At 39.9% G+C, this 23,295-nt stretch overlaps 1 pseudogene; it reads right to left on the bottom strand.

Annotated features, from left to right (window-relative positions):
• The window catches only part of LOC149313892 (von Willebrand factor D and EGF domain-containing protein-like), a 349,914-nt pseudogene that overhangs the window by 42,622 nt on the left and 283,997 nt on the right, over nucleotides 1-23,295 (bottom strand).

The raw sequence follows: 23,295 nt of genomic DNA, 5'->3' as shown, positions 1-23,295 counted from the left end.
TTAGGTCAGTGAGCTGTTGTGATGGTTTGAAAACATTTTGTTTAGAGGATTTTTTTTTTAAAAGTGGCAGAATATTATTGTATATATTCTACTCTTGACTGGCTTTTCATTCTTTCCTCTTAGAGTATAATTTGTCATGCAAATATTCTCTCATCCCTACCCAATCCCATTCTCATTCTAAGCAGACTCAAACTTGCCTTTGTTCTGCTAGCATTTAATGCTTATGAGTTTAAATTTTTGTAGAGCAGTGGAATGAAGCCAAGGTTAGTTTGTAGAAGTATCAAACTTAAAAAACAAAAACAAACAAGAGGCAAACACTGAAATACTTTTTCCATTGACAAGCCCTTCCAGGGGCTTGCTAGTTTGGAAATTTCCTTTTAAAACACAATTAGTTACCCCCAAAGGCCACAGCAAATCCTTGGGCTGCTACCCACAATCAGGGCTTAGTTATAATGGTTCAGTTGGTGCATCCAGACATTCATGGTTTAGGGGGAGCTTGGAGGCAGTAGAGGTGTTGGTCAAGCAGTGCAGCAACTACTGGGTGTCAAATCTGGGATTTGGCATGTCTCCCCCCCCCCCCCCCATCTCCCCTTCCAATCAAGGAACTTAAAAGGACAATGACAGCTGCCCATCAGGTGGAGACATAACTTTCAAGAAGGAAAGGTTGAGAAAGAAGGTGGGGAAGTCTCCCAGTTTTTTGACACTGCTTATCCCACCTCTCATCCCTGCCTCACCTTCTCACTCCACAGGGCTAGTGTGGGTGTGTGGCAAGCACAAGCAACATTACTGCTGCCATCCCTGCTTTCTTTGCTGCCCCATCACCTCTGCTTGGACTCTGTTGGCACCTGTTGAGGGATAAGCTTGAAAGACAACGTAATCTGCACTGGAGGAATAATATAGTTTGACACTGCTTTAACTGTCATGGCTCAATGGTATGGGATTCTGGAATTTGTAGTTCTGTTAGGGTTGCCATATTGCACTTCTTAAAATCTGGGCGCCAAATTTGCATGTTACAAAAATATTCTAATTAGGAAAACCACTCTAATTTGCATAGTTTTTTGTGGGTTTTTCAGGCTATATGGCCCTGTTCCAGAAAAGTTTCTTCCTACAGCAAGGATTCTGCGCACGGCAAAAACCACCTCCCAGCAACATAACCAAAAAGGAAAGGAAAGCCATCAAGGACCTCAATTCGGATCCAGAAATCATCATTCTGCCAGTGGACAAAGGCAATGCCACAGTAATCATGGACACAGAACAATACAAACAAAAAATCAAGGAACTCCTGGATCCTACAATATACAAAAAGCAGGAAGAAACTTTTCTGGAACATGGCCGCATAGCCCTAAAAACCCACAAAAAACTATGGATGCCGGCTATGAAAGCCTTCGACTTTACTCTAATTTGAATTCTAATTATGCAAATTCAGAAAATTAATGATTTTATTTTTTCTCCCTTCCACTATATTTAACCCAAGTACCATTTTAAAAGTTGGAAATGATCTGACAGAAACAGTACAGACCAATGTTTAAAATGCTGGACTTGGAACAGAGAGATCCAAATCCCTAAAGTGAACCTATTGTAGGGTTTCCTTAACAAGTTTCCTCTGAGGCTAGTCCTAGCAAACCCAATGAATTTTGCTACTAGATCTACTTAGTACTGTGGTGTATTTATTCATTTGTTCATTTTGGAGGGAGGCAGACAGTGTGAAAAGCCAGGTGACAGACCGAATCTTAAAGCATCCCCCCATTCTTGTCTCTAGCCCTCTCTCCTTAAGGCGTAAGTGTTTTCAGGATTGTCGCCCCCTCCCATCTTTAGTCCCTGCATGCCTCCCACCAATCCCACTCTCCATCCCTAGCCGCTATTCCTTGTCCAAAATCCAAATCACTATCCTATTAGTTAAACCATCTGATAACATAATATATTTACTTATATTGTGCAGAGAAGGGGGATATTTCATACTTTGTCATATCCAAAGGCATATGGATCTGACATGATAGGGAATAGGTTGGTTGATATAGAGATAAACTGATATGGTGAAATAGCACTATGGCTAAATAAAGAAAGCTTGAAGTGTGTGAGGGGGGAGGCAAGACTGGGAACCAAGTGGCAGGAGGGGCTGCAGTTTATGGCCTTGTTTATTTCCTGTTGCAGGACACTGATGGTAAATGAAGAACACCATCCTTACTGGCATAGATGAAATGATAATGGAGATGGGGAGTTGAGGAAAGGGGAAAAGTTTAAAGAATTGCTTTCATCTAGATCAAAGACCATGGACCATGGATTGGGAAAGAGGTGCTGGAAGAGGGGAATTCTTAAAGGGTAGACTGTTTGGGGAAAAATCAGATCTGACACAACCAAGTCTGTGGTGAACTTCTGTCTTAAAATCCAGAATAAACCTTTAGGCTTTTTACACTATGATGCTGTCTTGGTTTTTGAGACCCAAATCTGTTGAACATGACATACTTATAACTCTTTCTTCTACTACTACATTTTCCTCTCCCCCTTTCTTGACCCCCTCCCCTCACTCAACCCTCCTGTCTCAGCCAAGCTCCACCCAAAACCAAATCTGCCTTTATTTATTATCTCCACTCCCGCCCTTTGAGGAAGAGAGTCCATCAGGCAATGAGGAAAGAAGGAAAAAGAGAGACACCCTCAACCTCACTGCCCATCCAAGATTTAAAGTCATGACTACTGGAAGCTTTCTCTGCTCTCTCCCTGGCTCACTTTTCCTCTCCTAGTCAGCCCTTATAACTTCCAAGAACAGCCAAAGGTGTTAATAGGGCTACCATCACCTGTTTTTTTTTTCTTTTCATTGTGTTGCTCCCTTTGTCCCTGCAGAGAAGAATAAAGGAAGGGTAGGGGAGTTTCAGTGCAATGACTGGAGACTGAAGTCCCTGACAAAATACAGCCTGGAACAAAGGAAGAATCCAGGATCTTCTGCTTCAAACATACCCAGCCTGCTGGGAGATTTTTTAAGAACCTCTAATCTGGAACATTCCCAGTTTTCTGAGTCATATGTCAACCCTAATTTTTTTTTTTTTGAATTATTGAGCCTTCTCTAATAGAGACAAAATACAATTCCCAGAATTCCATAGTACTAAACCATGGCATTTAAAATGGTGTCAAGCTGCCTCATTTCTCCAGTCATCATTAAAACTAGGGGAGAAGAAACTAGATTGAAACAAAAAGAGAAAGGGAAAATAGAGAACATTTAGTCTAGTCAAGATATGATTACTGGGATTATGTAGATTATTTTCTATATGAAATTTATTACTCAAAGATACCAACGTAGCCTCAATATCCCATTTGAGTTTTAAAAAATAGAATGGCCACAGGCTCAGGAATCCAGTATAAACCTGAAACTTCAGTGCAATTTTGAACAATAATATTCATCATGAGAGACCAGGCCAACAATCCCAACAGGTCTAGCTTCAGCAGCTGGGTATGCTGAGACCCACAAGCCCTGGCAGCTATAAGGCCCCCTGTAATAGAATAATGAAACTGGGTGCTCTTCACCGTTTTAAATTCCTCACTGTGATACTAACTATATCACAATTAATATCCCACTGTGATACTAGTCACACTGACTGTACTAGAAACTGTCAGACATACAGTTTAAAGATTAAAATACCCTCAAATGTATACAATTGAAAAATGCACACAACATACTTTAGCCAAATTAAGATAAGAATGTGCACATTAAAAATGCATAGAAAATGTGAACAAAGGTAAAAATATGTGCATGAATTACCATGTGAAAGGAACAACCCAATATTAACCAAAGAAGGGATAAGAATGAGGGAAGGATATGGAGGATTGCAATGTAACTGAGACTCAGAGAAATATATAGGTCACACCCTGAAATGGGAAGCTTTAAGGATACAGATCGCACTATGTGGTATCTTAAGTAGACCTGTTGCATTCAGGATGTGAAACTCTTCTCTGAGTTCACTACAAAGTGGTATCCCATATTCAGAACACTTGGTTGCAAAAGAGAATATTCAGTTTTGTATGAAACTGAATGAAACAGCAGATTTGTATGAAATGCTTGAAATAGTAGATCAAAAAGATATTTGGAATAATTGCTTGGATCTCAGCATTCATATATTGTTCCCAATTGACAAGTATAGATATTTGACTTAATTGTCTGTACAGTCTTAATGATGGCATTCTCTCAGTAGCTTAAGACCTTATCACACGAGGCACTTACCAGGCTGGAATCGTGGCCCAAATGCTTCAGAAGGTGGGATCGCTGGTCGTGCTTCTCAAACATCATTGAGGCATTTCACTGTTCTTCCATTGTCTAAGAATTTGCAGAGCAGCCATTTTTTTTTTTGCATAATGGAAGATCCCGTTATTATAAAAATGGCTGCTCCGTGAACAATTCGTCAATGGGAGAAGAGCAGGACACACTACAGTGATGCTTCAGAAGCACAACTGGCAATCCCACCCCCACATATCTGGAGCATTTGGGCCACGATTCTAGTGTGGTAAGTGCCTCGTGTGGTAAGGTCCTTAGAATGAGACTCATAGTTAGGATACGAAGATATATTTCTCCTAAAGCCAAAGAATATTGCTTACTTTTCTTCTTTTTGGAAACCAACGCACAGTCATTCCCCACATGGGGATAGCACAGGCTGTTGGAGGAAAGCTTATGGGCAGGTATGTAGTTATCAAAGTAGAGGAAGGAAGACATTGCCCCATAAATAATCTGGCTATGCCTAATAAAATTTTCCTTCATCCCTAAACTTCTAACATTGCAGTAAGTCAATACATCAGGTGAGCATTTAGAAAAACAATTTAGGACTACAAAGAAAAAAATGTAGGCAAAGTTATGAAGGAATGTGCACTAGGTAAATGTAAGAGCCTGGGTGTTAATAGCTTTCAGTGTCTTACTCTCTGTGATGCTAGAAATCTGAGAGATAAAGGATATTTAGTTGGGGGAACAGAAATTTTATTTTTTTGGGGGGTAACATCCTTATTCCCCACCCCAATAGTCATACCCCACTTTATGGGTGTTCACTTGTTAATCCTAATGTTCATTTGTTTTAACAAGAGGGCCATCAAACTGTGTTCATATCACACTATTTCTTTAAAATGGAAGCCAAGTTGATATTGTTCTGGTATACAACTGGCCAAGAAATGGATTTTGATTTAAGAGAGCTTTTGTTGTTTAGCCCTTTGTGGATGCTAAATAATGAAATTCTTGACAAGGGAGAATATGGGATGTCTGTACAATCACAGATGCATAATCATACATTTGTATTGTCAGTTTTGGCATCCTCTCCAGCTTGCTTGCAAGTGCCTGGCTAACATAATCATGTGGGGCGTTTTTGTCAGTAAGTACACACTATTGAAATCCCTGCACTTCAGCTGCCAACCAATGCGAGAAGTGTGATTTACATAACAGTTCTTTAGTGCTATATTTGTTTACACCAACTATCAACATCCACTTCCAACCTGAATGCCTTTTATTTAAAATTAAAGGCATTGCAAAACAACGAATGAACAAGACTGAAAGACAGATACATGATGAAGAGTACGTTCTATGTCGCACAATAGCAGATGTCTGAGAAAAGCTAAATAAATAAATTATGGAACAAAGGAAATGAAACCATAAGCTGCATACTTGAACAAACCCACAAACAAACCTCAAATTAATTAATGGCGATTGTCATCTCTTGCTGTTGTACTCCCTGATCTTAGATGAGTTCTTTCAACTTAAGCTGTTATTAATAAATATATATGACATGACTGTCTGTTTACTTCAGTTGAAAATTTTAGAAAGAAAGAATAAGACAGAATACAATGGCATATTCAAAGTCAGAAATTAGTGTGCAGGGGATGGGGGTGGGTGGGCAGGAGCTTAGAACATTTTGTGGATACACAGAAACCATTTTTTTCCTGCAGGATGCCTGTGCAATGTGGGAAAATGTCAAAATCATGTCAGTAATGAATTTTTGCCAATAAAATCTCTCAGATAAGCGCTGATCTTGATGCCGGCATTAAAACAGAGACTATAAGAGAGGTGTCTAGTGAGTCCATGGACTATATTACACTGGATCTATTTGAGTTTGTAACTACCAATGAAGTGGACAAGCTCCTTGGAAGTGTAAGGAGGACAACATGCCCCCTCGATTCCTGCCCATCATGGCTGACCGTTCAGTGAGGATACACAGTAACAACATTGTTACAGACTATAATCAACACGTCCCTTAGGGAAGGGAAATTTCCAATTGCCTTCAAACAAGCTGTGGTTAAACCGCTCTTGAAAAAACCCTACCCCTGATTAGAAATAACTATATGCCCGTCTCATTGTAACCATTTCTGGGCAAGGTGATTGAGAGGGCGGTTGCCCTCCAACTCCAAGCTGTCTTGGATGAAACCGATTATGTGGACCCATTTCAAACTGGCTTCAGGGCAAGATACGGAGTAGAGATGGCCATGGCCGCCTTGGTCGATGACCTCCATCTGGGCATTGACAGGGGAAGAGCTGGTGCTCTTGGACATCTCAGTGGCATTCAATACCATAGACCATGGATCCTTCTGGGGCGCCTGAGGGAGTTAGGTATCTGAGGCACAGTACTCCAGTGGTTTCGTTCCTACCTTTTGGGCAGGTTCCAGATGGTGATGCTGAGGGATAGTTGCTCTCATAAGAGAGAGCTGACATCTGACATCCCTCAAGGCGCCATCCTATCCCCTATGCTTTTCAACATTTACACAAAGCCGCTGGGTGAGGTCATCCGGAGACATGGGGCTTGGTGTTATGAGTACGCTGATGACACCCAAATCTATCTCTCCATGCCTCCGACTGAAGCAGTGACCAAGGATGGCATTTCGCCTCTGAATGCCTTCCTTTGGTCGGTAATGTGTTGGATGAGGGAAAACAAACTCAAGTTGAATCCAGAGAAAACAGAGGTACTAGTGATAGGTACCCCTGGTCCAGGGAAGAGATCTGCCATCCAGACCTGGATGGGGTCACACTTCCCCTGAAGGACGAAGTTCACAGTTTAGGCGTGCTTCTGGATTTGTCTTTACAGTTGTCATCTCAGGAGGAGGCGATATCCAGGAGTGCTTGGCACCAACTTCGATTGATACACCAGCTGCGTCTTTACCTGGCCCAGGAGGACCTTGAAACAGTGGTATATGCGCTAGTCACTTTTCATTTCGATTTCTGTAATGCACTCTACATGGGGCTACCTTTGTACCAAACCCGGAAGCTTCAATTGATTCAAAATGCTGCGGCCAGATTGATCACTAAAACATCTAGATCAGAACATATCACACTGATATTAAATTCTTTACACTGGCTACTGATCAGCTTCCGGGCCCAATACAAAGTGTTGTTTATAACCTTTAAAGCCCTACATGGCTCAGGCCCAAGTTACTTGAAGGAATGCCTCTCCCTACACAATCCACCCCGCACACTCAGAACATCTGGAAAGATATTACTAGAGTACCCAAAAATCAGACTGAAATCGACCTATGACAGGATATTTACTGCTGCTGCCCCCAGACTTTGGAACAACCTGCCGGAGGAGCTCTGTCGCATCAACACCCTAGATGCTTTTAAGAAAGCACTTAAGATGGATCTCTTCTGACGGGCTTATCCATTTGATCCACCATAATGGAAACTCGGTAATACGCTATCTTCCACTAATTTTATATAGGTATGGACTGTATTAATTTTATGAATTTGTCTTGTTCATTAATTGATGTAATTTTAGATAATTTGTGCTTGTTGTAATGCTGATTTTGTGTGTTGTACTTCCGCCTCGATCCATGGGGAGAGGTGGGAAATATAAATAAAGATTTTATTATTATTATTATTATTATTATTATTATTATTGTAATGTGGTTCTTTCACATGGAATTGATACCGTATAGAGGAAAGTAGTGCTACAAATATATATAACAGTTAAAAGAATCATAAAACAGACTGATGATTTCTTTAGCAGTAAAAAAAATTAACTAGCACATGCCCTAGGTGGAGCTGGGCTTGTATATACCCATTAGCCTCAATCTCTCTCTCTCTCTTTCTATCTGCATCCTGGTGAAGATATGAATAAAGATCACAGAGTGTGTCATGCCCTGTCATATTTTTTGACCTACTGACACAAGTTACAATGATGTAGCTTGATCTAGGAAGCCATAATTAGTTTGGGTACTTGGGTGACCTAGAGAGACTTTCATTGGATAATACAAGGGAGGGAGAATGCTTGGAGTATCCTTGCTTTCATCATTGCATGGCTGCAACAGAAAATGTGTCCTTGGCTTCATTCCTCTCCCCGGTTCTCTGTGCCAGGGAGAGTGAAGCCATGGTATTTTCTTCCATGTTCTTCTTCCCCACAGGGAACAATAGTGCCCATATTGTAAACTATGTTTGCAGGAACCAGCTGAGAGCATCTCTTCCTGCTTATATGTATGGAATAGAAAAGGCACTTAGTAGTTCCTGTTCCTATTTTATAAACTCACAGTTTCTGGTCTTGGTCTGGCAACATGCTGACTATTCTTCTCCAGAAGCAACTATTGTGGATTAATTGGACACTAGTTTATAAATTCTGCTTGTTATCCTCTGATGCATGTCTCACCAAGTTTAACACAACTTAATCTCAAGTTAGAACTACATGGTACCAGACCAGACAGTGACAAGTACAATATTGTCAGTATCTGGTGGAAAAAGAAATGGCAGTTGAGCAAATCCATCTGTTGCTCATTACAGATGGGAGGGGACCACCTATATAGTTAGTTTAGCACATTGTAGCCAGCTTAACCTGGACCACAAATATTACAACACATATTCATTTGTATCAGTATCATTTATGACAAAATTAAATGAAATTTTAAAAAAACTTTTCAGTGAACTTTTTTTTTAAAAAATTCCTTTGCTTTCTGAGAAATTTGCAGTACAAGGCTTTGCATGATTACTGGAAAGAATGTTCTACTGCTTTTAATGGGCTTACTCCCTAAGAAGTGGATTCTGGATTGTAGCAAGTGTACAACCAAGTATTGTCTGTTTAGAAGTTCATAGGGATATGTTCCCAAGTATAAGTGTATGAATGGAACTGCAGATGTAGGCCTGAGGCCTTTTGGGACCCATGTATTATTTGCTTTGATTTATGGCAACCCTATGGAAGAGAGACTTCCATAATCAGCCCTACTCAGATGTTGCTAGCTCAAGGCTCTGGCTTCCTTTATTGAATCAATTCATCTCTTATGCGGTTTTCTTTTCCTGCTCACTTCCACTTTATCAAGCATTATCACTTATTATTATTATTATTATTATTATTATTATTATTATTTCTATAGCGCTGTAAATGTACACAGCGCTTTACATACAAATAATCAAATCAATAAAAATATAAAACCTGCCAATGGCGTACAATCTACAAAATACATATAAAAAATAGGTAGCAATATAAAATAGAATTAGTTAAAAAAGCAGGCAACAATTAAAACATCAACATCCACTATCTAATAAAATATCAGATAAACATTCACACAGTGCCTGGGAACACTTCCCTGAACAGGGTGGTCTTCAACTCAGATTTAAAAGTCATTAATGAAGTGATGACCCATGTTCGTGGGAGAAGGTTCCAGGAGTGAGGGGTAGCAAGTGAAAAGGGATGAATCCAGGATAGGGCAGTAGAGATCCTAGGCTGGGACAGCAGACCTTGGCTACTAGAACAGAGGGTACGAGTGGGAATGTGAGGAGAAAGAAGTTCAGATAAATAAAGAGGGGCCAGCCCATGCAGGGCTTTAAAAGTTAACAACAGAAGCTTATACTGGATATGGAAGGGAAAGGGGAGCCAGTGAAGAGATGATAATAAAGGAGAAACATGGTCAAAGCGGTGTGTAGATGTGATGATGCGTGCTGCTGAATGCTGAATGGAAATTAAAGGACGAAGATGAGAGAGAGGAAGCCCTGGCAGAAGGAGGTTGCAATAATCTAGTCAGGAGACCACGAGGGCATGGACCAGAGTCTTGGCAGTGGAGGTTGAGAGAAATGGGTGGATTTTGGAAATGTTGTAAAGAAAGAATCCACCTGTGACCTGGATGTGGGGGATTAAAGAGAAAGAAGAATCAAAAGTGAAACCAAGACTGCAGGCTTCCTGGACCAGTTGAATAGATGACTGCCACCCGCAGCTGTAGAGAAAAAAAGAGTCTAATAAAGTGAGACTCAAACAAGGAGAAACAATAGCTTAGGAGGGAAAGAAAGAACTTGAAACTGGCAGGAATTAGATAATAAGATACCGACCTCTCCTCCTTGACCCTCAGGGCGGCTTGTGTGGGTGAAAGAAAGACCGCCAAAAGAAAGGGCAGCAGAGGTAGCAGTATCATGGGCCAGGAGCCAGGTTTCAGTAAAAGCAAGAAGAGTAATAATCTAGGGAGAAAAAAGATCATGAATTGCTGTCACTTTCGAAGCAACAGAGCGACAGTTCCAGAGTCAACCAAAGAATGGAAGCTGGGAGATAGGAAGAGGTCAAATAGGGATCAGATTAGGGGAAATGCGTGGAGCCATGGGAAGGAAAGATTTGAACATCCAGTAATCAACAGGAGAAAGTGTAGCAATGACAAGAACAGAGAAATAAAAGCAGACAGTGCTAGATAACATTGCCTGACCAGCAGAAGATATGCGGGATCTAACAGATAAAGAAGGGTGACTTTGGAAAGCTCTGCCTGACATCCCAGCATCTGAGGATGGTGGAAGGAGGGGTGGCTAAGAGGCCTCTGCTTGGAGTCCCAGGTGTTGCTCTAGCCACATCCTTCTCACTGCCAGTCTGCTGCCAATGGTGAGGGGAGAGAAAAGGGGAAGGTTCAGCGTCCTGACTCTCAGCTGAGTGCTGCTTGTTGTTCCCACTGAGGCTCTATGAAACCATAGACATCATTGCACAAGAACTTCCACTTTATAATAGATTGAAAAAGTGCACTTTATACTGCAGCCAAATGTCTCACGAGGACACACAAACTCCTCTTTCTATCGCATTTGATTGGGTAGGTATAACATTAACTGACCATCACACAAAACTGTAAGACCCACTGAACAATTGGTTTCACAACGGAGGGATCTGGCATAACTAAACTGGTTTATATTTATGTAATGCTGACAATACTTATGTGATGTAATCTTTGTCTCAGACTGTAGTCCTACGGACCATGTGATGGAATCCTGGAAGCTGTAGGATAGTTAGAAATCTGTCCAGGGCTGGAGATACCCTTGCAATCTCAGAGGAAGAGATTTGATCTTGAGTCCTGCCTCTAACCCAGCAGATCTTTCCATACTCCTCAGAATGACAACATTGGAGTGTGGGAAAGTGGGAAACAACATGCATGGGAGCACAGGAACTGTGTTCAAACAAATGGCCATTGTGGGTTTTAAAAGGAAAGATGCAGAGGAAGACAGGGAGAACAGTTTATTTTCCTTCTCTCCAACATCTACTACTGTTGGAAGAAACCCAGCAAAGTTTAAGCAATATTAGAGCATGCCAGTCTTGTTGGAGTGCTGAAACCTAGCATTGAGATTGTACTGTTAATGACTTCTGCATTTATATATTACCTAAATCTTGCAAAAATGCTTAGCTAGATGGCAGGGGAGCCATATCCATCCTTTCTGTCTGCAGCAAATCCGCTGAGTGCATTCCAACAGTACTAAAGTGCTCTTATCTGTTCTTTGGATTGTGGCCATAGCACATGATTATTGCTACAGATAGGCTGAGCAACCTGATTCCCATCTTGTAAAAACTCAGTGAACTTGATTTATTATCCAAGTCCACTGAGGTCCTGATTCCCATTGCAAAATCTCAAAAGGATACTGGAGGGCATTTTTCCAATAGAAGTGTTTTACTGTAACTCTGAAGATTACACTGATTCTGACTGACCTCCATGACCTTTTCAGCCTACAGTGCTTATGTTCCATAACAACATTTCCAGCATTTGTACAGCCAGCCTTGGAGCCTTCAAAAGGTAGCTTATGTTACTAATGATTTCTTACAACCCCTCAATAGCAATTGCTAAATTTTGACATATCCTTAGCTCGTTCAAGTATTACTCTTGTCAAAACTGAAAATGCAAATTTGGCAAATGATTCTGCCTTCAGTTAAATATTATGATTATGGTGATTATTGTTATCCTACTTTACTCCCAAAATTAGGACTCAAAGTGGCTTACAATTTAGAAAAACAATACAACTAAAAACACATTAAAAGTGAACATTACAATAGAATTAAATTAGTCACACTATTAACTTATTCAAACCACAAGTTAAAAAAATAAAATGCAATTTAAAAATATCAAATAACTGTTAAAAACAATTCAGTTTAAAACAGTGCAGCATCCCCTACCCATTCTTTATAAAAAATTTTTTTAAAAGCCTGTCTGAATAAAAAATGTTTAGCCTGTCAATGGAAAGACAACAAAGATAGAGTCATTCTGGCCTCCCTGGGAATGGACTTCCAGAGTCTAAGGACATCCATCATAAAGGCCCTCTCTCACATCCCCATTAACTGTGCTTGTGATGGTGGTGGGACTGAGAAAAGAGCCTCTCCTGGTGGTCTCAGAGCCTGGGCCTGGAAGAGATGGTCTGCCAAAAAACCTGGATCTGAGCTATATATGGCTTTATATGTCATAAAATTTTGAATTGTGCCTGAAAACAAACTAACAAACAGCCAAGCTGTTTCAACAGGGTAGTTGTATGGTCTCTGTAATCTGCCCCAGTTAACGGTTTGGCTGCAGCTGTTTGGACTAGATGAAGTTTCCAAAAATTCTTCAAGTGTGGTACAGTAGTCCAAATGGGATGTAACTAAGGAATGTACCACCGTGGCCAGATTCGCACCTGAAGGATCTGGCACAGTTAGTGCACAAGCTTTAAATGTGCAAAAGTACTCTCGAAGATCAGAGAAAGCTGGGCTTCTAGATTCAAAGCTGAGTCCAGGAGTACATCCAAACAATGAACCTGTGTCTTTAAGGGGAGTGGAACCCCATCTAATACAGGCTGAATCCTTATTAACGGATCTGCCTTCCAGCTAATACATTTGGTAAATAACATGCATCTGAGGAGGTAGGCTCAAGTCTACAAAAGCTCATGCTGCCAACTGCTTTCTTTCAGATAATCTTAAAGGGACTACAATATCCCTTTGCATACTAATTTCAAACAATGTAAACATGTCAGAGAACTCTGAAACAGTTTAAAACAGCTGGAGGCATATAAAACCATCTTCCATGAGCAGAACACTGAATATATTTCTGTAGATGTACAGATGGAGAAAATATGGCTGGAGCAAAACATTCCTCACAGTATCAAAGGGGCTAGCCTTCCTTTGTCCTTGAAAAATATGTGCTCTGAAAGAGTATGTGCACAATCTAAGCATGCCCATTTAGAATAAAAATTGACCAATTCAAAACCTTTCAAAGATGCAAAGTAGAGGTTAATACACTTCCAAAAGTTATTCAAAGGATTCAGCTCAGCATATTTAACAGGGTTAGAGGTTACTGTCATTTAGATGTGTTTTTTCTTCTAAAGCACACCCTCCCAAAGAGTCCTGTGCATCTGATGGGTGGGATGGGGGAAGTGGTCAATTATTTCCAGAATAATTAAAAACATTTCTGCATTCATGAGTTTTATGAATGAAATGAGATATATCTATTTGACTTTCTCTACCTGGGAGCAATAGTTGTTGTCAGGTAGCAGAACATTTCATCCATGCCATGTAGTACAGAACCTAGAGATGTAACAAAATTGTGGTCTGTTGAGGAAAACAAAACCGTTGGGGTGGAGTTACATGTTACATATAAAAGCATGTAGAAAATAACTGATCAGCTGCTCCTAGCAGGATAGACTACCCTTAGTCTCCCATCCAAATACTAACCAGGGTTGACCCAAAGAGCTTCCCAAATCAGCTGTAATTTTTTTATTTGTATTCCGCTAAATCTCGAGGAATCCAAGCATTTTACAGCAGTAAAACAAGATACAGTTAAAGGAGAAATGCATTAAAAATTCCAAAATCCCCATCCCTCCCCCGTCATAAAAACATAATAAACGCTAAAAAGAGATTAAACCAAGAAGAAAAGTTAAAAAAAAAAGAATTAGTGTAGAATAAAAATTAAAATGAAGTAAAAAAATTTCAAGCAGAGTCCAGGTAGAGTAAAACATAAAGATGGAAGATAATGGGAGGGGAAAAAAAGGAGATGGAGGGTGAGGCAGGTCAACAAGGATGTTCTAGTCTGGAAAGGCCTGCTGGAAGAGATCCATCTTAATAGCCTTCTTAAAGGTTTCCAAGGTGGTAACCTGATGGATCTCATCTGGCACATTGTTCCAGAGTCTAGGAGCAGCTACTGAAAAGGATTGCTGCATCACTGCAGAAAGTCTAGTCCTCTTAGGTTGAAGCAGATTCTTCCCAGCAGAACAAAGAGTGTGGGGAGGATGATATGGGAGAAGGTGCTCCTGCAAGAAGTCAGGACCCAAGCCATGTAGGGCTTTAAAAGTTAAAACCAATACTTTGTATCTTGCCTGGAAACTAATAGGCAGCCAGTGAAGGGATTTTAAAAGTGGTGTGATGTGGGCAGATCTAGGTGTGCCAATAAGCAGCTTGGATGCCATATTCTGTACCAATCAAAGTTTCCAAACTTAACACAAAGATAGTCCCATGTAATGCACGAGAGGTTACCAGCGCACGTACCAGTGTTTCAAGGTCTTCCCGCCCCAGGAAGCTGATAGCAAGTGCTCCTGACCGCCGCATCCATATGAGCTGTCAGATGGAGATACAAGTCTAGGAGGACCCCCAGACTGTGAACAGAGTCCTTCAGGAGAAGTGTGACTATCCAGAACTGGTTGGCAGAACTCCATTCCCGGATTGGGGGTCCCTATTGCAAGTACCCCCTATTGCAAGTACCCCCTTACCTTATCTATCACTTTTAGGGTATTTAGGTTGGTTTCTTATGGAATGCTAGATGCATTATTTGTGATGACAAACATATAAATGGAAGGCTGTGAAAATGTTGCAGGATAAACAAAGAAACAGCAGGTAAGAGCCCTCACCCAGGTTTTTCCTTTTTTTCTTTAGGTTTTGTCACTTTCATTTGCTCATAACATGCATTTTTTCCTGACTCTACACAGACACACCAATATGTGGTATAATGAATAAGTGGTTTTATGAGAGGTTTTATACACAGAAAGGCACACATATTGGAATTACAATGCACATTCTAAGAACTTCTGTACACTTTACAGAACTAGTTGTCTACCTACTTCAAAAATGCCTACAGGCAATTCAGAAAAAAACTTTCTGTAAATACTTTGAAAGTAGTGTAAATTGACAGAAGCAATAATGTGCAGGTAGATACAGTTAGACAAATGTGAGAAAGAGTTTTAAAAATTGTAGTCATTGCTAACTGAATCCTCTCTGCAACCCCCCAACAGTCTGCTTTGAGAAATGGTAGTAATATATTTTTAAAGTAGAAACAGCACTTTTCTAATGTACCTTAACCTTAACAACAAGATGGCAAACATAAGGCATTCTCTCTCTCTCTCTCTCTCCTCTCCCTACTGTTTCATTCTGCCAGGCTCCTTTAGCCATGTCCTGCTATTTTGGTTGTGTATTTTGCAACCAGGCAAGAATTGTGCTACATTGCGCATTTTGTTGAAGAGAGTAACAAGGTAATATGGGGAAGGAGACAGCTTGCATTGCTGGAAGGAAAGTTTGAACTGCTTTCTGTTCTTTGTGTGAAAGATAAAGTGTTTTGGAAATGGATAGCCTTTTCATGCCACATGTGGTTTCTTCACAGCTCCCTCCTTGCCTCTTTTGGATTGTTATATGTGTAAGTCAAGGAGTATGAGGAGAATGAATTTCTACCTGTCTTAAATTCCCCATGTGGCAGGCAAAGGGAACTGGTGTGGAATTTGTACAACTGCCAAAAGAATAAACCCCCTCTCATTCAGTGGCTGTGGTATCAAATATGAAGAGATATGCTAAGGTGCTGAGAGAGCTATGACTGATAGGAACAAAGAAGCAAAGCAAAAAACTTTATTAACTAACTGTATTAATAAGTCTAGAAGGATAGTGCAGTGACATTTCAAATGGTCTCTCATTCAGTGGCTGTGGATTGGCCTTTAATAATTTTAATAATTTTTCCAACTAGGTTAATACCATTTAATTAGCTCATCTAACACTACAGATTTGCTCAAGTTAAGTTGGCAGGAATTTCAATATATACTCGGGCAAGATCAGAACAAAATAGGCTTAAACTCTTTCCTTTCTTTGATGCGACGATAGTGCCATAATACACAGAGACATGGCATAAGAAAAGCTCTACTAATGGGATGTACTGCCTTTGATAGTAAGGCTACTGCTATACGTGACATAATATCAAAATGGAAGATTAGTACATTAATCCAAGCTAAATGTCCTGTTTAACATGCATATAATAGTAAACCCTCCCTAGGTGACAACATATTTCTGAGGCAGGAAAAACTTGGAAAGTTAAAGAGAAGTGAAAAACTTAATTTTCTGACATCTTCTTCCAACATAACTTTCCATGCAGGAACACACATTGTTTTGCATACATCAGCTATTGTTCTTACAAAGAGGATGGCAAAAAGCTAAAGAAAAGAAAAGAGGAAAGAAAAGGAAGTGTGAGCAGATGTACCTTTTTTGCAAAATCATTCTCTGCTTGCACAGTGTCAAATGCAGCTGAAGGGAGCAGAAACCTTGTCAGCACCACAGGTGTTCTTTGACATAGGAAGGATTAATTTGGATTTAGTTGGTCCTACTAGTTTTGCTTCATCTTGGCAGTCCAAGGCTGAGAAAAGATCCCTGTGAGTGGGAGTAGACAAGAGGAGAACATTTGCCTTCTACAAATCTACTTGTGTGGTTCTAATAGTTATTGCAATGAGATATAGGGAACTGGAACACTGACTATGAGATAGTCTAGATGGAATTGCTTGCTTAGAAACTCAGATCTACCATTTGTTGCAAGGGTTGCTAGAACCCATCAGTTAAAAATCTGTGATGCTTTATCTTTTGCCGACCTGCTGCACCATTTACTTCTGCTGAATCATCAGGGGATAAAGACAGTATTACAGCATTGATATACATCAGTTTTTGGTATCAAACAAGGTTGGAAAGGCATGGAACTGGAACTAGTTAATGCCCAAAACACTAGCAGAAGTATACCAGTGGTGTTTTCCACTCTATCAGTATTCAGTTGGTTATTGGCTAATTGGCTCAGGAACAAAAAGAAAGAGAAAGATGGCAGGTCAAATTCAGCACTAATTTCAGCAAGTAGAATTTATTACACTTCATAAATCAAATAAGTATACATAAAGAATAAGTTATGATTAAGAAGATAAAAATACATAAGAGTTTCATATAAAAAATACAGTGCTGGTGTATGATAAAAACAGGCCAAAACTTCAGAAAAAAATGGTTTGCATAACATTTGGGCTATTATTTTAATTGGACAATAGAAAAATACTGCCACAGTTTCTGTGACACAACCCCCCCCCCCCCTCTATCTTTAAGAAAATGAGCTGTCAGCAACTGAGATGATCTGCCTGTCAGGGACTTTTACAAAAAGGAGAAACGAGATGCTCTCTGTGACCATGATAAGAACAGCAAAAAAGCAGGCTAGGAGAGACTGTGAAAGTTCAGTGCTGACAGTGCACTTAAGAATTTAGTGTGCAAAGGCATGGGGTTGGATAAACAAACATTCATTTTTTAAAAATAGTTCTTTCCAGCCCAATAATGAAGAAGACATGGGCTGGAATTTTCTATTGTGGTCTACATTGCATAACCTTATGCATACTTAACTATGTAACACAGGTGCTAACGAACCCTGTTAGTGAATTGCAAAAATGCTTAACAGGAGACTACCAAGAATATCCTGATGCACATTAGACTGTACCAATACATGCTCACCAGCACTCTCTAGCCAGTGTCTCATTGTGCATTGGATTCTGTTGTGCATCAGTCTTGTGTACAATGGGCACTTTGCTGGTTCTCCTAGGCAGTAATATAACAGTAGCCCCTTGCTAAATACAAACTTTGTAAAATGTTTTATTTCCAGCAGATGTAAGGCCATTTACTAAAAAAATTTAGTTAATAAGTAAATTCCAGCAATGAAGTTCAGTAAATTCCAATTCAAAACAAACAAAGAAACTTCTCACCCATTTGTCTCCTTAACTTAGTATTTCAGCAAATTAAGGTCTGAGAAGGAGGAGAAAAGTTGCATTGGCAGGGCAGAGGGCAAAGCACACCATTCTAGTTTGCCACATAGCGTGTCGATCCCTATGGCCTGATTCACACTACAAAATAATCCAGTGTAGAAATCAGGTTATTTTGGTGATCAAATCTCTCTGTGGCCTTTTGATCCTCTTTGTCATTCACACTGACGGGGGGGGGGGGGGGGAGGCTTGTGAAGAATGCTCAAAAAGGAAGATATTTTTAGCATCCCTCCTGGACCAGAAGCTGGAAATTGGAAAAGGAGGATGCGGGTCACCCTGGAAACTATAGCCAGACATCCTCACCACCAAGGAGGACAAGGGGCACTGCCAAAAAAAGGAGGAGGTTCAAGAAAAAGTAGAATGTGACCAAATACAAGCTAAAAAACCTGCCTATAAAAATAAAGGCATGCTTCTTAGTCCAAAGGAGGACCTTTTTGAAAATCCTCCTGGACCAGAAGGTGGAAATGGAAGAGGCATCCTGGAAAAAGAGGACATTTGGGTCCAAAAGAGGAAGGAGAAGGAGGTAGGCAGTGGCGGTGGTGGTGGAGGAAAAGGAGGAGGAGGAGGGGGGGAGGACTGCACTTGGGGGTCCCACATGATCCGAATCGATCCGATAACTTATTCTCACTACTGGAGATTTACAAAAAGAACTGCTAAGACATCAGGTGATGAATGCACCAGTTTAAGTGGGCTTTTCACTCACCTCCCTGCAAACTGCACTGATTATGGTTGGGGCAAGTGTGAACTTCATGGAAATAAACCAGTTCCACATCAGTTTATTTCCATAGGGTGAATGAGGCCTATGTTTGTCAACATGGAGTATAACTCCTGCAATATGTCTTCTAATCATGCAAACATTAAGCATGGAAAAATTCTAAAATCCACCCTACAGAAACAATTCCTCACTCTCAATCTCAACTTTCTGCATTTTAATAAAAGCTTTCTTTTTTATATTGCTTTTATGTTATATGTAATCTTTCCATTTATATGTTTTACGTTATCATATGCCTTGACGGGTCTATTGACCGTAAACAAAAAATTGAGAAACCATTTAAAGGAGTGCAATCTTTATCTCATGATTTGGGTGCTGCCTCTTCCTCTCCTCAAGTATCTGCATGTCATTAGAATAGATTGCCGTTTAAAAAAATTCATCCACTGAAGTACCTGCAAACCATAGCAAACTGAGCATTCTACAATTGAAAAACATTTCTAAAAAAATTTCTATAATCTAGGAAGAGTGGGATGCAGAGCAAAGTAAAGCAGAGATTTAACAGATGAACAGGACAGAGGGCATCTGCTGCTCATCCCTAGTAATATATCAGAAAATATTTAGTGTTTCAAACATCTATCAAAACATTGACCTGGTTTTATAAGGATCGAAGCACTCCTGCAATAAATGTGTTACGTGTGTTTTGGCTGCAAAATGTATTGTGATTAGGACCAAAATACACACATTTCTAACAAACAATTTATACCAGAGATATCCAGAATAATAATTTTTAAAAAAGCCTGTCTAGGTCTGTTTCAATGGGTATAAAACCAAATTAGTTAGTGAGATTTTTAAGCTCCTAGCTGGTGGAGCAGAAAAATAGCTTATTGGCTGTTCTCATTTACACGGAATTTAGATTAATGTGAATGAATATCAGGCTTTTTCATATAATTTGGAATGCAGTGGGATGTGGAATAATAAAACACTATTCTGTGTGACATTTTGCTGACATATTCTTTGAAGTTCTGTTAATTACAAATTACAAATCCATTTGTAGTGGTACACAAAATACTGTATATTTCCCACACATTTCACTCTTGTTTAAAAGAGAATGATTTGACCACTTCAGTTAAAACATTACCTATACATCATCTAAACACCATTCTAGCCAAATGGTAAACAGTTTGTTTGAAATGAAATAATTGTTACAGATGACAAATAATTGAGAAGAAAATAAAATACATTTTCCTGACTGGAATTATATTGTTTTACCTTACCAGACTCAAACTGAGCTCCAAAGAAACCATGTGGACAAGCACATGTATTTGGCTGAATGCAGGTCCCATAATTTAGGCAAACAGGATTGCAAACAACTATATATAAGGGGAAAAAGAGGAAATCCTTTTATTCACAGGAGACTGGTTTCCCTTTCTTCTCATAAATGATGGGGTAGCTGTTTTCAGAAAAACAAGGGCTGCAATCAAAATGAGCATTAGACTGTGATCATTAAGATTTGTTTCCCCAATACGAGCAGTATCTGTTACTTTACATTTCTTTTGCAGTTTTTCTCCTAGATGGATTTCTGTTTCTGAGGCAGTTTTCAGACAACTGGAGTTTAGGAGCTGGTTTGTGGAAGCAAGTCAGATGTTTTGGAAATGTGGGGGTGGGTAGCTGAAAGCCACTGTAAACTGCACACAGTTCATATGGTTGATAGCATATGAGATGTGCATTGTATTTTAGCACTGCTGTAAAGAATTTCAGGATCCTATCAAGAAAACCGATAAACCATTTAAACAGGTATTTTTTGTGTACAAAATAGGTCTACTTAACTACCACAGGACAAAATACCCGAAGAGAAACCATGCTTTTTGTATTGGTTCATGGATTTAAGGAGTAGATTTACAAACATGTATTTTGAAGTTTGCCATGTGATCTGAACAAATATGTCAGCTTGGTACATGGGCCTAAATCTAAGGCACCATTGTGGGGGAAATTCACATAGTAACACATTCCCAACTATGCAAGTAATAACCCATGGAGGCTTGAGCAGTCCACTACTGGACTAAATAGTCCACTTCAGTTCTTAATATAATCCTCATTGTCTCTACTTGCAAGATAATTCCAGATCATATCTAGATGAGTGTATATTCATTTGGTGGAAAGAAACACAAGGACACTGTCTTAAGGTTTTATAAGGGGAGAAAAACTGTATGAGAGTTTTCTATTGTGCATCACCTAGAACTAAGGAGATTATCACACCATGGCCAATTCAGTAATAATTGCAGCAATATAAATAAACAGCATCGCTAGCGCTGAGTAGTTTTACACAGTCGTGCATTCACACAATGAACATTTAATATCACAATCACATTTCACACATATCTGTAAATGAATAGTTAGTACACTGTAAGTGATCGTTTCACGCATGCACCATTTTGGAGCAATGGCACATGTCTGCAAATCATTTTCCCAGGCCACACAGAATAAAGGCAGCAAAATAAAATTTAATACTTCAGCACATTGTTTTCATCCATTGTAGACAAAACTGTGCCCCACACATCGAAAGAACAGTGAAATTTACTGCAAAACCGATACTGGTAATGTGAACGGATTGCCTCCACCACAATGCATTCTGGGTATCCCTAGTTGCTACTGCAATAGCGTAATGAAGCACAATTGACTTTCGCACTCTTGCAATTGTGCTTCAATTCTGCTATTAAGAAACCATTCATGGGAGTTCCCTGTGAATGGTTTGTTGCAGGAACATGGTGGGTTATCCACAGATGAAGTCCAGGATATGTGTGACGTTGTACAAAAAAATCTTCCACACAATCACACAATTTAGCCATGATTATGCCTCTTTCTTTTCCCTTCCCCCTCCCCCTCATATAATACTCTCCTAAATTTTCACTATGGCAGTTGGTTTCATTAAAATACACATCTGGATTCTGGCCATAATTGTAATGTTGCCTTATGTACACTGTTAGACACCCTGGACAATTTGTAAACAGGAGCAGGTTCGATAGACAGACAATCCTCCTCTGAACTCAATGAGCATTATGTGTGGAAACAGGTCTGTACTCAGTAGGCACGTTACTGAGGAAGCTATCTGGACTAGTTGCTAGTGAAACAAATTAGGCATTAACAGCCCAGAATACCACACATATATATGGCTTATAACATGCAGTAGGACAGCACAGCTCATGAACTTTGATGGCAGCCCACTAGTCATATATTGTGACTTGTCACATCATTAATAAAAGAGAGACGTTGTCTTGACAGATTACAAAATCAGGAATTTACTGAATCATTTAGATGATGCCCTACATGGCTTGGATGTGCTGTTTGGCTTGGTATATTATAAGGTATGCAGGTTTACTGTGCAGAACTTTTAAATTGTAGAGCTTAAAGCTGTATCTTAAGAATACAGGAAGGTGCCTTATACATGGGTAAAACAATAATCTAGATCAGTATTGCCAACACTTGCTGGAAGATGTTCCCTGAGGTTTCAGAGAAAGGTTTTTTTCATTTTCATTTGAATATGCCAGAGTTTGCTCAGCTTTATCATTGAACTATGGCTCTTCTATAAGACTGGCTATCTCTTAGGGGAGTATCACACATGAGGCTTACTGTGCTTAAATCGCTGGCAAAATGCTCCTGAAGCACAAAGATGTGGTAGTCGGTCAGGCTTCTGAAACATCACTGAAGCATCCCCTCTCCTCTCCCATCAACAAAACATTTGCAGAGCAGCCATTTCTTCCATATCAGGAACTTCTGTTATGAAGAAATGGCTGCTCCTCGAAAGCTTTGCTCATGGGAGAGGAGAAAGGACACTTCAGGGACACTTCAGAAGCATGACTGGCTATCACACCTTCACATTTCTGGAGCATTTTGCCAGGAATTTAACCACAGTAAGCCTCTGTGTGATAATCCCCTAGATTTTTTACATCATACTGAGGCAGAATAGGCACATACGCAAGTTATTTGTGCTAAATGGTGTTATGACCACAGAAAGGGCCTTATTCAGCTGAACATGCTCAGAATCTACTTGCACTGTACATGTGAAGGTAAGAAATGGAACTAATGCATACAGACTAGTTCAGGGACATGCACACCTGTTCTTCTCTCCATTCTATCCCCATTTGCCAAATGCATGAATAGAGATCTTGAGATCCTGGGCACAGGAGCAAGAGCTGGTGATACAGGGCCCTAGGGCATCTCAGTACATGAGTGTGGTTTATAAAGAGCAAAGAAAAGCTTATCCCAGATTCTTTGGGAAGGAGAACTGGGTCTAAAGGGGCTTTTGTCTCTTGCACTTCATCACCATGCATCTATGTCAAATACTGTCATGTCTAGTTAGATGTACAAC

This window comes from Sceloporus occidentalis, unplaced genomic scaffold (genome assembly GCF_023333645.1).
Source record: "Sceloporus occidentalis isolate IW3139 unplaced genomic scaffold, rSceOcc1.0.p SCAF_4, whole genome shotgun sequence".
Taxonomy (NCBI): domain Eukaryota; kingdom Metazoa; phylum Chordata; class Lepidosauria; order Squamata; family Phrynosomatidae; genus Sceloporus; species Sceloporus occidentalis.
Note: the sequence above shows the minus strand (reverse complement) of the source record. Positions and strands in the feature narration are given on the sequence as shown.